The following is a 16,498-nucleotide window of genomic DNA, read 5'->3' on the forward strand; positions in this document are numbered from 1 at the left end:
CCATGCAAACCAACCTTCTCACTTCCGCATGCATGCAGGGGATATTAATGTCCTTGGTTGCTAACCCCATCAATTTTGCCTCGATTAGTGTTAGTGGCCCTTTGCAAATTGTAATTTTGATATACTGGCCTTGTGTACAAAAAACTGGAGGTAGTAACTATATTTGACTTCCTTCCCCATTGCGGTGACGTCGACGATATCTTTTTTTTTGCTGGTTTGGCTAAGTGCGTTCGACGGAGAACACCATTGAGGGAGACCACGGTAAGTCGTTCGCAAGTGCCGCCTGCAAGCCGAGACAACCGCCTTATTTGCATCCAGGAAGTCCTTTACTAGTACTACTAGGAGTACTAGTGCGGTGAGATGGTTTCTCGAAGAAGACGATGGAGAAGCGGAGTCAGCGAAGAGTGAAATGATGGTTGCTTCGTCCGTGCTTTTGTGATTTGACGCCTCACTGCTTTGTGATTTGTGATAGAAGGGACAGGGGAGTAGACTCTGTGCTCTATACTGTACTACATGCGTCCAAGCATGGGAGAAAGAGGAGAGACGTTGCATTTTTCTATTCCTTCAATCAATCAATCAGGGAGCTTCGGTTCCATCTTTTTGGCTTTGGCAACACCATCCACAATGGTTCCCACGATGCCAAAAGCTATTTTCACATTTGGCTACACATTGTGGATGCCCTCAACCGTACCACTTGGTTTTGCTCCTATGTGCTATCTATACAAATCTCAATTATATTGATCTAAAAAATTATAGAATCAAGATTAGTAAAAAGGAGGTGATTTTGCCGCGCGGATGGCCGGGGAGGTTTCTTATTTGAGCAATGCTACATCCACGTAATGGTTTACGTAAAGTTACAAACTGATGTGATGTGGGACTATTTGATTGGATTAAAGGAGAGGATTAGGCCCACCCCACCTGAAAATCAGGGGGGGATATATAGATTAGATGGAAAGTATACGTAGCAGCTACGTAGCCCTTTGTAAGTCTAGGATTAGGCTTCTTATTTTCGGAGGACGTTGTCCTGGCGGTTTGCTAACATGCGGTCCCGCGTGTCAGTGCTTTACCAAGCCGATCCGCGTCCCACATGAGGCAGAACAACGGCAGAAGCAACACGTGGTTAAGTTGAAGAAGATGAGGGAGAAGGGGATTCAGCAACGAGTGAAATGATGGTTGCTTCGTCCCTCCAACTTAACTGCGGGAAAGGTGCAGCTTTGTGATTTGACGCCTCATTGCTCATTACTACGCCGACGCCATGACTGGGGTGCTTCACCCCGGCTGCTCTGCACTGTATTCCAGTATGGCACGTGGACCCGGTAGCTTGATGTCCCACATGTCGGTGAAAAGGACTAGAAGATTTATGAAAGCGAGCTCTCCACTCTTACGACAGAGGAGTAGACGACACGACGGCCTAGTGAACTGTCACTTGTAGTACTGTATAGTACTATAGTTTTGCTGTTTCGCACGATCCATCGATACAAACCCGATTAAACAGGAAAGGGCGGGATTTTTCCCGCGCGGTAGATGATACTGGCCATACATTTCAAAGGCAATTTTAATGTATGCAAACTGAATAATTATAAGTAACAATATGATATCTAGTAAAACTAAAAACACATATGATTTATTGTGTTAGAGTGTAGTAGTAGTGCTGTATTGCATAGTTGTTAGATGTAACATGCGAGAACGTGTAGAGATGTAGTTTTGGAGGGCCTACAGAGAGAAAAGCGTAATACGGTCACCGAACTTCAGAATAAGCTGATTACGGTCACTATATACGTTTTGTAGTGATTATACGGTCACTTGCTCACAGTTCAGCATCGGATTGCACTGTTGACCGGCCAAATAGTCTGCGTGGCGCCATGTTTACTAGTTAAATTGACCATGTTCCTTGTGGGTCTCACCTGTCAGTTCGCATAGGTAAAAGGTCAGATAAACACAAATTTACGCAGGCGCGACAAGGCTCCAACCCGTGCGCGGGAATCACCTGGTTGTGTATGTGTCTGTCAGGGCCTGATGTGTGCGCATGCACGTGTAGGTTGAGCACTTGAGCGTGAGAGTGTGTGTTGGTCGTGTGGTGTACTGGTGTGTGCATGCATGTGTGCGTGTGTGTGTGCGTGTGAGTGTTGCGTGCGTGCGTGTGAGTGTTGCGTGCGTGCGTGGCTGCGTGTGTACGTGTGAGTGTTGCGTGCATGCGTGGGTGCATGTGTTTGTGTGAGTGTTGTGTGGATGCAGTTCGTGTGCATGCGTGCGTGTGTGTATAATCACCACACTAGCTCCTTTGTGTTAAAACAGACGGCTCAGCATACCAATACAAGGCCACCTTGTCCGTTGTGCCCGCGTTCATGACTTCGAACCACCGTCCAAATATTTTTTTGTCATTTGTTTTCATTCTTACTAGCAAGATACTCGTGCGTTGCACGTAACATCAAGATGCATTTGTATGACTTGTTTATCTTGTGAGAGAAAGGATGAACGAGGGAAGGCCTTATTTGCAAATGTCGAGAGGTGTGTGGGTACCTTTTTGCAAAATTGCCATAGTTTCTTTCCTATCCGTCAGATATAAATCAGACGGCCTATATTGCAGGATGGCAGGCACACCATCATCACCAACTCTGTTTTTTATAAGAGTGTATTTTATGTATTTTATAAGAGTGTAGATGTAGAGTAGATACAAGTCGACAGGTGGGCACGATGGTAGTGAGATAATGTGATGCAACACTAGAGGTGCCACGTGGAGCGTTTAACTGGTCAACTAGTCATGTCATGAGCAAATACAGAGTTGTACGGTGAGCCCGTGACTGTATAATAACCACTAAACGTAAATGGTGACCGTAATGAGTGGATTCTGAAGTCCAATGTACGTATTGTGCTTTCGCTTCAAATATAATGATCGTCATTGCATATATCGCGAGGAAAGATGAAACATGCGTGAATTTTCTAGGGGCTTACTTTTAGAGGACCTGGAGATAGTTTTGTGTGCATACGTGAAAGGGGCGTACAGGGGGGTATGCGATGAAGAGAGAGATGCTCTTCGTTTCTCTTTATTATGACTAACTTTGTATATAGTATAAAAATATACAAATTCACAGTGCGGAATAAATATCATTGTGGACACCATGCAATGCAAATTAGCGTTCGTACTCCTCCATATAACTTTGTAATGTTGTATATATGTAGAAACTCTAAAATAATTTTTTTGGCCACACTTTATTCAAAAGGAATGTTGTATGCGAAATAAACGTGAAGAGAGGGCTTTTTAGATCAATGGGGTACGTGATGTAACATGTGTGAATGTGTAGTTGATGCATTTGGCGGGGCCTAGAGAGGTATGTGTGTGTATTACGTATTCGAGAGAGGCATGGATAGAGGGGCCTACGGGGGGGCGTGGGAGAGATAGCACGAGAAATGAGAGTGGTCTAGAGAGAGAGACGAATATGACGCCACGACAAGAGATTCCATTCCCTTGAGTGTGTATATTCAAGGGGGGAGGGAATAGAGGCACCAGGAGAAATTTTCTGTGTGTGTGGTGTTTGTGTTGGTATGTGTGGGTGTGAGAAGATAATGAGACGTGGGGGCAGAGGGTGTGTCACCGCGTGAGGTCCGGTGGGTCGAGGTGAGGCCCTTCGTTCGGTTCCGACCTGTGCCACATTGGTCGGCCCATGACGCATTTAGGAAGACCCATGGATGACTAGTCGTACAAGACAAAGATAGCAGAATTTTGAAGGACTCTGTGTCCACTGACAAAGCCGGCTAGGATTTGTAACCCTAGGTTCTCGGACTAAGGTAACCCCTTTATCTCTGATATTACTATTCATCCAACCTAACTTTAAGGGGCATCCTACAGAATGCTCTGCTAGAATCATACTCGTCGATTAGGAAGAGAGGTGTGAGACAATGCGTGAGAGACAGGCGTAAAGATAATGTGCATACATGAGACACGTAGGCAGGTCCATGTATATAGAAAGGGTCGATGAGGATTGTGCGTGTGTATGTTTGCGAGAGGAAGAATGCTTGTGATAAAGGTTAGTGAAAATAGTTGTAAATGGTTACGAGAGGGAGGGAGGGTTATATCTAGAGCATGTGTGCGAGAAAGACACCTCGGGAGAGAGTGTGTGAGCATGTGTGAGAGACCACCGATGGAGAGTGAAACTACACGTAAAAGACTGCTCTACACATTGATTAAAGATATAAATTGTATCCAAATATTAGGATGGGATCATGATATTTGCAATTCGCGTAAGGAGCGGTTATTGATCCATCAGACATCTAGATTCTATCGAATTTGAGCATGTCTATGTTATTATTCGACACAATTAATCCACATAGTTAGTATTTTGAACTCCAGACAATGCATCGCTTTAGCAATCGAATATAAACGTGAGTATAGTTCATGTTGTGTGTGTAAAGCACATTATACATACGAAAGTTACACAATGGACATTATAAATAGCTACCTATGAACTAGCATACATTTGAATTCAACTTAAGGTGGTTTAAAAAAATCGAATTCAACATGAAGTCCATTCAATTATTTGAATTTGATATCATGGCATTTGTAAACCATACCTAAATTATGGGGGCACCAATCTTTGCTCTGATTTTGTACATAATAGCATATGTAGTCGTGTACAAAATAGATTCAAATTTAGCTCCTCCATTCCAAAATAATCGTAGTTATAGGATTTTCAAGTGTCAAAATTTCAAAAAGAAGCAGATAATTTAATGAGGTTTTCAAACATACAAGGTCAAATATAACGTTGTCTATTTAGGTCAATCCTCATAGTTCAAGAGTACTCTAAACGTGAATGCTTGTGTTTCAAAATTTCGAACGAAGCGCCAAAAGAGCGTCTACTCGCCCGAAACCGCGTGAGACCAATGTTTGGTAGTACAAGGAAATTACTTTTCTAATAACTCCGACCCATGAAACCTACCGGCCCGACGTCCAAAGGCCTAAACCGGGGTAGGTTTGTAGCTTCATCTAGACGCCACGCAACCGCATCCGAAAAACATTCATACACAATGGCCGCTTAAGCACACATGCGCGCGGCCGAAATCACTCCCGCCCGCTATTTGGGACACCTGGGATTACCATCCTACCCCCGACCCGCAGTAGGTCCAAAATTTAAGAGGGGGGCAAAGTTTGTACTTTCCCCAAATTTCAAACAAGCGCGTCCCATCTTCTGTTCAAAAAAGCCAAAAACAAGCGCGTCCCAGACCGAAACATGGTTCCCCCCACCCGTCCGATTCCCCATTCGTACTCCGTGGGCGCCAAAACTACCTCTCCACCAGCCGCGAAACCCCGGCGTCCTCCGTCCGCCACCCCATCCCACCCATCAACCGCCGCCCTCCTCCATCACGCCGGAGCCGATACCCCGACATCGTCGTCCACCGCAACCTCAACCGCAACGCCCTCCATGGCTAGTAGTTCAAGCCGAGGCCGAGCCGTCTGTACCCGAGCCAGTTCAACCACGCCGTCCTGCGCCTCACCGCTGCCGCTCCAACTTCGCCACCCTCCACCGCACCGGAGTTGTTCCTGCTACGCCGTCCTTCGCCGCCTCGAATCTGCTTCCCCTCCCCCGACATACGGCCACGGCAACACAGTCAACAATTTGGCCAGGGGTTCGTCCAAGCCTGCACCCTCCAGAACATCGGTTTCCCCAGTAAAAAGAAGAAGATCGGCGCGACATGTGGAGGTGACCACACCGGCAACCGAAAAAGGTACTCCTCTTCCCTTATTCGTGCAAATCTTACGTCTCTGCTTGCACGATATTCATCCCACAGAAGACACTAGTTGACCGCTTCTTCTTGATACTAGATGTTCCTAGTAACTCGCGATACACAAGGTTTCTCCTCATATACTATTTCACCTTAGCTAGAGGTCCGTCGCCCCCCTGAATTTCAATTTCTGGCCAGTTGATTCCCAATTAACGGAAGCATTCCCCGGTGTAATAGGCGCTAGTACGCCTATTATGCCGGGGAAGCAGCGCCTTGGTGTTTATCTTAGGGGCGTGTGCGGCCTAGAGCTACTGGCGCCCGATCTGGAGGTCGGCCGGGATTAAAGGGATGGTCTGGGGGCACTGCCAAGCACGGCGGTGGTGTGAGGTCGATGGGAGGGCGGGGCGGCGGAGGCAGGGGTCTGGGCCGGTGGTCACTGGCGGTTCGAGAAAGATCGTCAACAGTGACTGGCGGGAGGTAGACGAAGGCCATCTGCCCGTTCCTTATAGATCGGACGGTTCATTAAAAAAATCGACTGACCTATTTATTTGCAGTCGACTGTTATCTTAGATATGACCACATGTGGTGGTGTGCTGGAGGAGTACCTGCATTTCCTGTGCTCATATATTAAAAAATCATATGGAGTAGAATCTAATTTTGTTTGCCATGCAATGTTGTAGAGCTATCATATGTCTCCTGTCATTTATTTTTCAGCCACCTGCTATCTGCTACTTTTACAGTGCACTAGTTCTGCACACACTTCACCCTTACTCTCACTATTGTGTTTTTATGCAAGGGTATTTCAGACTCTGCTGCCATGAGAGAAGCCAAAAAGAAAAGAGAAAAGTCGCTCCAGCTTCGTATGCGGGTAGGCAAGACACGTTACAATGCTATAAAGGGTGCAGTGTCAGCAGATGGAGACGGTAAACGTAGCTCTGGAGTTGATGACCTCGCTCGCAATGAACCACCATCCCAGGTGCTTTCTTTAACTTCGCGGTGTCATATGTGGTTGCATGTTCCATATGGTGTCTAGCTTGTATTCGAAAGGCCGAAGTCGGTAAGATAAGGAAAGATATATTTTTTACATGAACCACCATCCCGTGAGCACCAGAAGACAAATAGCTAGTCAGGGCACTGGCCGAGCCAGTGACAAGCCCAGCAAAGATAGGCATCACCTGGAAGCCAACTAAAAAGTTGCGATGGTGGCGAAGCAGCCCGCCTCCCACCAGGCTCTCAGGTCCTAGATGATCATGCTCACCACTCCAGCCGGATGTCTAGCTTGTATTGCTTCCAATTTGGTTAAATTGCATCTCCTTAGCTTACACATTATACCTTTGAATATGACATGCCTTTCTGTTTTTGGTACATACTAGTACATATGTGTATTAACCATGTTCTTACATCAAACTAATGTTCTTGTGTATCCCTCATCAATCACTTATGACGAGGAAGGCAGGCAAGGGGATTACTCCTCATTTAAAGAATGCAGCGTCAGCCTCCCGACATGATTCTCAAGAAACAGAAATGCTAGATGAAGACAGTGAACGTAGCTCTATAGTTGATTATAGCATTTCCCCTACACTAGCATCGCAGGTGCTTGCTCTAACTTGGCAGCGTGATATGTGGTTGCATGTTGCATATGGTGTCTAGATTGTAATTCTTCCAATCTGGTTAAACTGCATGTGCTAGTCTGCTTAGCTTATACATTATACCTGTTAATGTGACATGCCTTCCTGTATTTAGTACATAGTACATCTGTCTATTAAGCATGTCCTTACATAAAACTATTGTTTTTTTTGTATCCCGCATCAATCAATATGACGAGACACCTTTAGTATATGCAGTGCGATATTAGTTGCATCTTTCATATGATTTATAGCATGTGCTGCTTCTAATTTGTTGAAATTCCATTTATGATGGGATGCTTTTAACTTGGCAGAGTCATATTGGTTGCATCTTTCATGTGGTGTCTAGCTTGCATTGCTTCTTATTTGCTGGAATGGTTTCTGCTTAGTTTACACAAACAGTTGTGAACATGCCATGTCGTCCTGTTTTTCGTACATATTCCATCCTGGTATCATGTGTTTGCCTTACATCAAAGTAGTGATTGTCAGTATCATGCATGAATGAGTTCTGAAGAGAGAATTTTATTGCTTTTTCTTGTCGGTTTTACTTAACAATTCAAAATCAATAAAGCGGAAGAAAGTTAGTAAGGCAGCGGATAAAGGTGCTCCTTCCGAACGGAGGGCCTCTACAGTTTCTACTCCTCCACACCCCCAAGATGATTTCCAAGACAACACATGCATAGACACTCAACAAAGCTGTGTTTATGATGAGCACGTCTCCCCTAGTGTAGCATCACCGGTGCTCCCTCTAACTTGGCACTTTTATATGTGGTTGCATGTTATGTGTGATGTCTAGCTTGTATTGCTTCTAATTTTGTTGAATTCCATCTGCTTACTTTACACATTATACTTGAATAAGATACCTGTTCCTGTTTCTAGAACATACAATATCTGTCTATCGCACCATGTTCTTACATCAAATTACTACTGTTGTGTAACCTGCAACAATCACTTTTCATAAGACACGTTTGACTTCGGAGTGTGATATAGGTTACATCTCACATTCTTTTCTAGCTTGTACTACTAATTTGTTGAAATGGCACTTATGACGAGACAGTTTTAACTTGGTAGAGTGATATTCGTTGCATCTTTCATATGGTGTCTAGCTTTCATTACTTCTAATTTATTGAAATGCCTTCTCCTTAGTTTACACATAATAAGATGTGAATATGCAATTTTGTGAATATGCAATGGCACTAATGACGAGAGACCTCTAACATGGTAGTGTGATGTTGTTTGCATCTTGCATACGATTTATTTCTTGTACTGCTTCACATTTGTTTAAACGCCATTTATGATGAGACACTGTTAACTTGGCAGAGCGATATTTGTAGCATCTTTCATATGGTGTCTACCTTCCATTGCATTGCTTCTAATTTGGTGAAATGTCTTCTTCTTAGTTTACACATCATAGTTCTGGTTATCTCTTCCGTCCTGTTTTTCATACATATTACATCCTCCTATCATGTGGTTGTCTAACATCAAAGTTCAGCTCGTCTGCATCACGTATCAATTTGTTCTGAAGAACTAAATTGTTATTCGTTTTTCTTGTCGGCTTGACTTAACATGGCACAGAGAAAGAGGAAGAAACACAGAATGGCAGGGAATGAGAAGCGGATGAATCCTGCAGATTCTGCTGGTACTGATGGTGCAATAGAAGGTCAAAGTCCAGCGGAAAATTCTACAGACACGGCATCCCATGCTACACGAGTTGCAAAAAAAGCCAAACAGAAACAAATAGCTGCCACCAAACAAGCAGAGACAGCCCTAGTTCTTGCAACACCTACCACAGTACTACCAGCTGCACGACTTACTCGTGCGTCAACTGAGCTAGCAGCACGTTCCCAAGCTCCCTTGCCACCTGACACTACTTCCCAAGCACTCTTGACACAAGACGAGTTGGCAATATCAGATGAACCTTGTGAGCTTCAACAGCAAGAAGGTAGTTGCTGGAGTCAAGTTATAGTTGCATGCTTCTTTATATGTAGTCTCACAGTTTGATGTACACTAACACTTCCTACGTTCGTTGTTGGACTAGCACCTAGGCACAAGAGGAAACAAACATCAGGGATAATGCTCGATAGGTTAACTAAATCTAGAGGAGGAAGAATGGAGATCCGTTTTGAGGCAGGTTTAAAAATGTCACGTGATGCTACATAGTCAGCCAAGTTAGTATCAGAGGCAGCGGTTGCCGTTAGGTGTCATGTACGTATCCTCCCAACATGGATTCAGTACAGGAATGACAAAGACGAAACCCAGTTCAACACCTTCCTCGACCATTTATCTGTAAGTATGGTTATGTATGGAAACTAGTAATATCGTCTTGCTCTGTCCCATACTTTCTAGGTTGCTGATAATGAGACTCCCATAATTTTCAACAGATGAGGTTCAAGTTGGATAGCCAAGATGATGCAACCAGACAAGCTTGCACCCATGTTTTCAAGTCTGCTCTGCGACAGTATCGGTATAACTTGAGGAAAACTCACTTTGAGGGCAAGGCTAACAATGAACTTTCCCAAACATCTCCAGTGGAAAATATATCAGATGAAGACTGGAGGGGCCTTGTTAAACACTGGTCTGATCCGAAGTATCAGGTACATTATATATATATGTGATCAGATCACATGTTGAAGTCCTATTTATGCATGTGCCACACAAATCTATCTTCTTGTAGGTGAACTGTTCAAAGAACAAGGCCAACCGTACGAAAGTGAAATTCCAACAGACGACAGGATCTCGTAGCTATATTGCACACTGCGAGGCTCTTGTAATTAGCTGTTGTTTCACTCTTTTCACTGTACCATATTATCAGATCTATATTGACTTGTTCGAAATGCAGAGGAAAGCCCGCAAGGACCAAAAAGTACCTGAACCAAATGCTGTGGAAATCTTCAAGGACTGTCACACCAGCAAGAAGAAGGGCATGACTACACTAGTCAAAGCCGCTGTTGTAAGTCCTTAATCCTCATGCCTTTTAACTACTACTTACTCTGACTTGTGCCTTGAACTGCATGGTTTCAGCCAATGTCTATTACTCTTTTCAATTTATACACAATTGTCTTAGCGTATCATTGCACCTTACAAGGTTTAAAAGAGAGGAGTGATGTTCCTTTGATCTTGACCCGTAATCTAGTTACGTGCTGGACTTGCCCACACAACGTTACAATTGCCTGTTTGTCTGTTCTCAGTTGTTTTGTGATATGAATGATGTCATACTATGCTTACCGTATTATAAACTTCGTCTCTTTATCCTTAGCCCTCAATACAATGTGAAGAAATAGACAATACATTAGCGATGGTACATGGTCATATGTTTGGAACCTGGTTTTATTATGTACTTTGCAATAAAATACAACTAATATTTTACATGGGTTCACCAGAATAAGTTTTGTGTATAGACCAAAGCTATTTTGTTTGGTTTTGCTACCTCCTTAATATCTTCTGTTCTCGTACTACTAATGTAAAACCTCAACTTTTCAGCGAGCTATGGAAAAAATGGTGGAACCGCCACCTTCTGAAGGTGGCGAGGCAACTATAACTGCAATGTCAGCTCTTGTTGCAGTGGGTCAGTACCTGTCCACTAACAGTGCCAAAAGCACGTCACTACTGGAATTAGCTTATTTGCCGTCTGCTAGTTCTTTGCCGTCTGCTGGCTGACGGCAAAGAAGGTCTTTGCCGTCCGCTTCAGGAAAACGGACGGCAACGAACTGGCTGATGGCAAAGGCTGCCGTTAGACGCCTAACGGATTAACAGCGAATTTATTGTCGTCGGCTTTCTTTGCCGTCCGCCGCTGATGGCAAAGGCCCCTTTGCCGTCCGCTTCAGAAAGCAGGCGGCAAAGAAGCTCTTTACCGTAGCCTACTTTACCGGAGCCTTTTGTCGTCCGCCATCCTTCCCTTTGCCGTCTGCCGTGGCAGACGGCAAAGTAGCTGATTCCTGTAGTGCGTTCCTGCGTAATACTGGGTTGGTTGTTAAGGCAATATCGTCCAAACTGCCTCATGATCAAGATATGCAAGCTCAAAGCAATGTTGTATCTGCGCTCCAGACACAAGTCCATTCCCTAACAGAGACCCTTTGTGAAACAAGGAGAAACATTGCTCAATGTCGTCAAGATATGCATGGTTTTGAAACCAGACTATCAGACATTTGCTATGTTGTTCAGGAGCCTAGGGGAAATGAAGGCGAGGGTTATGGTGCTCCATCGGACAATACAGCATGAAAACGTAACAGTCAGGTCAAATGAACTGAGCTTCTGAACTTCTGGTGGTGCATTTATCTGCTAGACTGTTAAGTTTTATGCCAACCTTCCTTTTGTTATATAGTTGTAATTTGTTTTGGTGCCATACAAAATTTATTCTTAACGTGCAGCCACCGGCTGAAGAAAACAGCAAGCCATTTTTGTATAGTGTAGGGTGTCCCCTATATTTGCACTGGTGGCGATCTTTGATGCCGAGTGGATGTAATCTGTGCAATCGCCTTAATAGCCTAGCGTTAGTTTCGGCCTTATTTATTTCCTAGTCTTCTTTTTCCCTGGTTTGCTAGTGGCCGCAACTACCATGGGCCATATACGGGCCGTAGGATCCATGGGTATCCTACGGGCCGTCGATAAATGGGCCTGTAATCGGTGGGCCTCGGGCCGTCGGATAAATGGGTCTACATGGGCCGTAATCGGGCGTAATTGGTATCGGTCCAGCACGGTAACAGGCCGTTAACAGGCCGTAGGATAGCAAAGGCTTAATTCTGTCACAGGCATAACAGGTCGTTAATGGGCCAGAATATAGGACGGGCTGGAAACGGCGCAACGGGTTAACATGCCAGAAACGGGTCGACTCTTGCCATGGGCCGAATTTGGCCCATTAGGGTAACAGGCCAGTAACGGGCCGACTCTTGCCATGGGCTGAATTTGGCCCATTAGGGGAACAGGCGAGTAACGGGCCGACTCTTGCCATGGGCCGAATTTGGCCCATTAGGGGAACAGGCCAGTAACGGGCCGGAAGTAATCGAGGGCTGAAAAGGAGCCCAAGAACGTATGGGCCATCAATAGGCCGAAAGCTAACACGGGCTGGAAACGGCCCATGTAAATCACGGGCCGTTAACGGGTATAAAGAAAATTACTGTTCATTATGGGCTAGAGTCACCGTGGGCCTGTAAAGGGCCGAAAGATACGAAGGCCTCATATGGGCCGAAAGACATCGGGGGCCATACATGGGCCGAAAGTGAAATGGGCTGGTGTTATATTCGACGGCCCACATGACGTTGTTGGGCCGATTTCCTTTAGGGCCTAACGGGTCGTGAGTTAACGGGTCGTAAAATGGGCTATTTGCGAAGAGACCGTTAACAGGCTTTTCATGGGCCAGCCCGTTAACTTTTGACCAAGTCAAACGGGCTGGCTTTGTAAGCTAAATGGGCCAGTGGTGGGCCATGGCACATGTTGACATATCATAGGCGCCTATCTGACCCACTGACGAGCTGACACGTGTTTCGTCCGGCCAATAAGAATTTTACACGTGGAAATTTCCCATTGGTCGGGGCTGTTAACGGGTTATCGGATCCAAAACCCGACCCGATAGCTTAACGGCGTTCCGTTACGGTGGATGCCACGTGTCGGTCACCCTTGACGAAAGCACTTCTGTGACGCGTGATTTATCGTCATGGAAGTGGACACTTCCGTGATGATAATTTTGGTAATGTCATGGAACACTTCTACGACAGCACAGGTATGACTATCTTGATTCTGTCATAAAATCGTCATGGATGTACATGCATGACAAAAAACGCGACCTACTGTGACAAACACGTATCATCACGGAAGTGTATTTTTTGTAGTGTCGGAAGGATCTGGTTGGATTCGACGTAGTCGGATCCGAGTCGAGATAAGGTCCGAGTCGGACAGACCCAACTATGAGACCTGAGCTAGCACATGTACTCAGGATGGTGACAGGCCTGCTTTGGGCTGACCAAATGCTATTCCGTGACTGGGTAGTTATAAAAGGTAGGTTTCAGGCTTGTCCAGAGCCATGCTGCGAGACATGGTCGAGCAATATGGGATTTTCCCCTCCGATCAGGAGAGATATACTCTGGGGCCCTCGCGTGATCCGACCAGGATAGGCATGGCCATGCGAGAAGGATTATGAGATAATCTAGTTTGTGGTCGGCATCACTGGAACGAGAAAGAGGTCGGGCTAGCACAAGGATGATAGACTCGCCTTGAGCCCGACAACATATATCTTGTGGCAAAAGGAATGAAAGTGTGATGTATAGGTTCGCCAACCGGCTTCATTTTCTGCTTGGTGGTCGGCACGCCTTGCTAGAGGCCGCTACCGGCCGAGCAGATCGGAGGTGATCCGACCTGTGACCAAGCCGACTTGAACCTAAGGGGTCGCATGCTTAAGGGAAGGAACCTGCGAGGCCGGATCAGACTCCACGAGCCAGATGTGATCCTACTCGGACTCAGATCCCGGCCGAACCGATTTTGGGCTTTAGGGTCCGTGCAAGGCCCAAGTGTTGAGCCCGCGATGGACGCCTATATAAAGTGGAGGTGCGGCACAATCATTCGATTGATCGCTTCGGCGCTGTCACTAGGGTTTGCATGTGTTGCGAATAGCCACCTTCACTCGCCGCCGACTGTGTCATCGGACTCCGTCGCACGGTGTTCCTCCCGCACGTGCGGATACCGTTAGAGGCGATGCACCTGCGCCGCTCCGGCGAACTTGTACGTGGGATCGGACGATCGGTTTTTCGAGGGAGATCGGACGAGGAGGAGACGATCCACGCGAACCCGCTGCCCCAACTCTTCTTCCGCTGCACGGCACTGCGCGTCTAGTGGTAACGATCTGTGATCCATCTCCCGTAGCATGTTCCTGTTGTTCTACGCGTAAGAAAATTTTAATTTGCAGTCGACGCACCCTACCGTAGTGTTGGGGAACGTAGCAGAAATTCAAAATTTTCTACGCATCACCAAGATCAATCTATGGAGTAATCTAGCAACGAGGAGAAGGGGAGTGCATCTACATACCATTGTAGATCGCGATGCGGAAGCGTTGCAAGAACGCGGATGAGGGAGTCGTACTCGTAGCGATTCAGATCGCGGTTGATTCCGATCTAAGCACCGAAGAACGATGCCTCCGCGTTCAACACACGTGCAGCCCGGTGACGTCTCCCACGCCTTGATCCAGCAAGGAGAGAGGGAGAGGTTGGGGAAGACTCCGTCCAGCAGCAGCACGACGGCGTGGTGGTGGTGGAGGAGCGTGGCAATCCCGCAGGGCTTCGCCAAGCACCGCGGGAGAGGAGGAGGAGGGAGAGGGGTAGGGCTGCGCCGAAAGAGAGACGTTCTCGTGTCTTGGGCAGCCCCAAACCTCAACTATATATAGGGGGGGAGGGGGCTGCGCCCCCTCTAGGGTTTCCACCCCAAGGGCTGGCGGCCAGCCCTAGATCCCATCTAAGGGGGGCGGCCAAGGGGAGGAGAAGGGGGGCGCCACTAGGGTGGGCCTTAAGGCCCATCTGGACCTAGGGTTTGCCCCCTCCCACTCTCCCATGCGCTTGGGCCTTGGTGGGGGGGCGCACCAGCCCACCTGGGGCTGGTCCCCTCCCACACTTGGCCCACGCAGCCTTCTGGGGCTGGTGGCCCCACTTGGTGGACCCCCGGGACCCTCCCGGTGGTCCCGGTACATTACCGATAACACCCGAAACTTTTTCGGTGACCAAAACAGGACTTCCCATATATAAATCTTTACCTCCGGACCATTCCGGAACTCCTCGTGACGTCCGGGATCTCATCCGGGACTCCGAACAACATTCGGTAACCACGTACATACTTTCCCTATAACCCTAGCGTCATCGAACCTTAAGTGTGTAGACCCTACGGGTTCGGGAACCATGCAGACATGACCGAGACGTTCTCCGGTCAATAACCAACAGCGGGATCTGGATACCCATGTTGGCTCCCACATGTTCCATGATGATCTCATCGGATGAACCACGATGTCGGGGATTCAATCAATCCCGTATGCAATTCCCTTTGTCTATCGGTATGTTACTTGCCCGAGATTCGATCGTCGGTATCCCGATACCTTGTTCAATCTCGTTACCGGCAAGTCTCTTTACTCGTTCCGTAACTCACATCATCCCGTGATCAACTCCTTGGTCACATTGTGCACATTATGATGATGTCCTACCGAGTGGGCCCAGAGATACCTCTCCGTTTACACGGAGTGACAAATCCCAGTCTCGATTCGTGCCAACCCAACAGACACTTTCGGAGATACCTGTAGTGCACCTTTATAGCCACCCAGTTACGTTGTGACGTTTGGTACACCCAAAGCATTCCTACGGTATCCGGGAGATGCACAATCTCATGGTCTAAGGAAATGATACTTGACATTAGAAAAGCTCTGAGCAAACGAACTACACGATCTTGTGCTAGGCTTAGGATTGGGTCTTGTCCATCACATCATTCTCCTAATGATGTGATCCCGTTATCAACGACATCCAATGTCCATGGTCAGGAAACCGTAACCATCTATTGATCAACGAGCTAGTCAACTAGAAGCTTACTAGGGACATGGTGTTGTCTATGTATCCACACATGTATCTGAGTTTCCTATCAATACAATTCTAGCATGGATAATAAATGTTTATCATGAACAAGGAAATATAATAATAACCAATTTATTATTGCCTCTAGGGCATATTTCCAACAGTCTCCCACTTGCACTAGAGTCAATAATCTAGTTCACATCACCATGTGATTAACACTCACAGGTCACATCACCATGCGACCAACACCCAAGAGTTTACTAGAGTCAACAATCTAGTTCACATCTCTATGTGATTAACACTCAATGAGTTCTGGTTTGATCATGTTATGCTAGTGAGAGAGGTTATTAGTCAACGGGTCTGAACCTTTCAGATCCGTGTGTGCTTTACGAATATCTATGTCATCTTGTGGATGCTACCACGCGCTATTTGGAGCCATTTCAAATAACTGCTCTACTATACGAATCCGGTTTACTACTCAGAGTCATCCGGATTAGTGTCAAAGTTCGCATCGACGTAACCCTTTACGACGAACTCCTTTTCACCTCCATAATCGAGAAAATCCTTAGTCCACTAGATACTAAGGATAAGTTCGACCGCTGTCATGTGATTCATTCCCGG

Source organism: Triticum aestivum, chromosome 3D (assembly GCF_018294505.1).
Source record: "Triticum aestivum cultivar Chinese Spring chromosome 3D, IWGSC CS RefSeq v2.1, whole genome shotgun sequence".
Lineage (NCBI taxonomy): Eukaryota > Viridiplantae > Streptophyta > Magnoliopsida > Poales > Poaceae > Triticum > Triticum aestivum.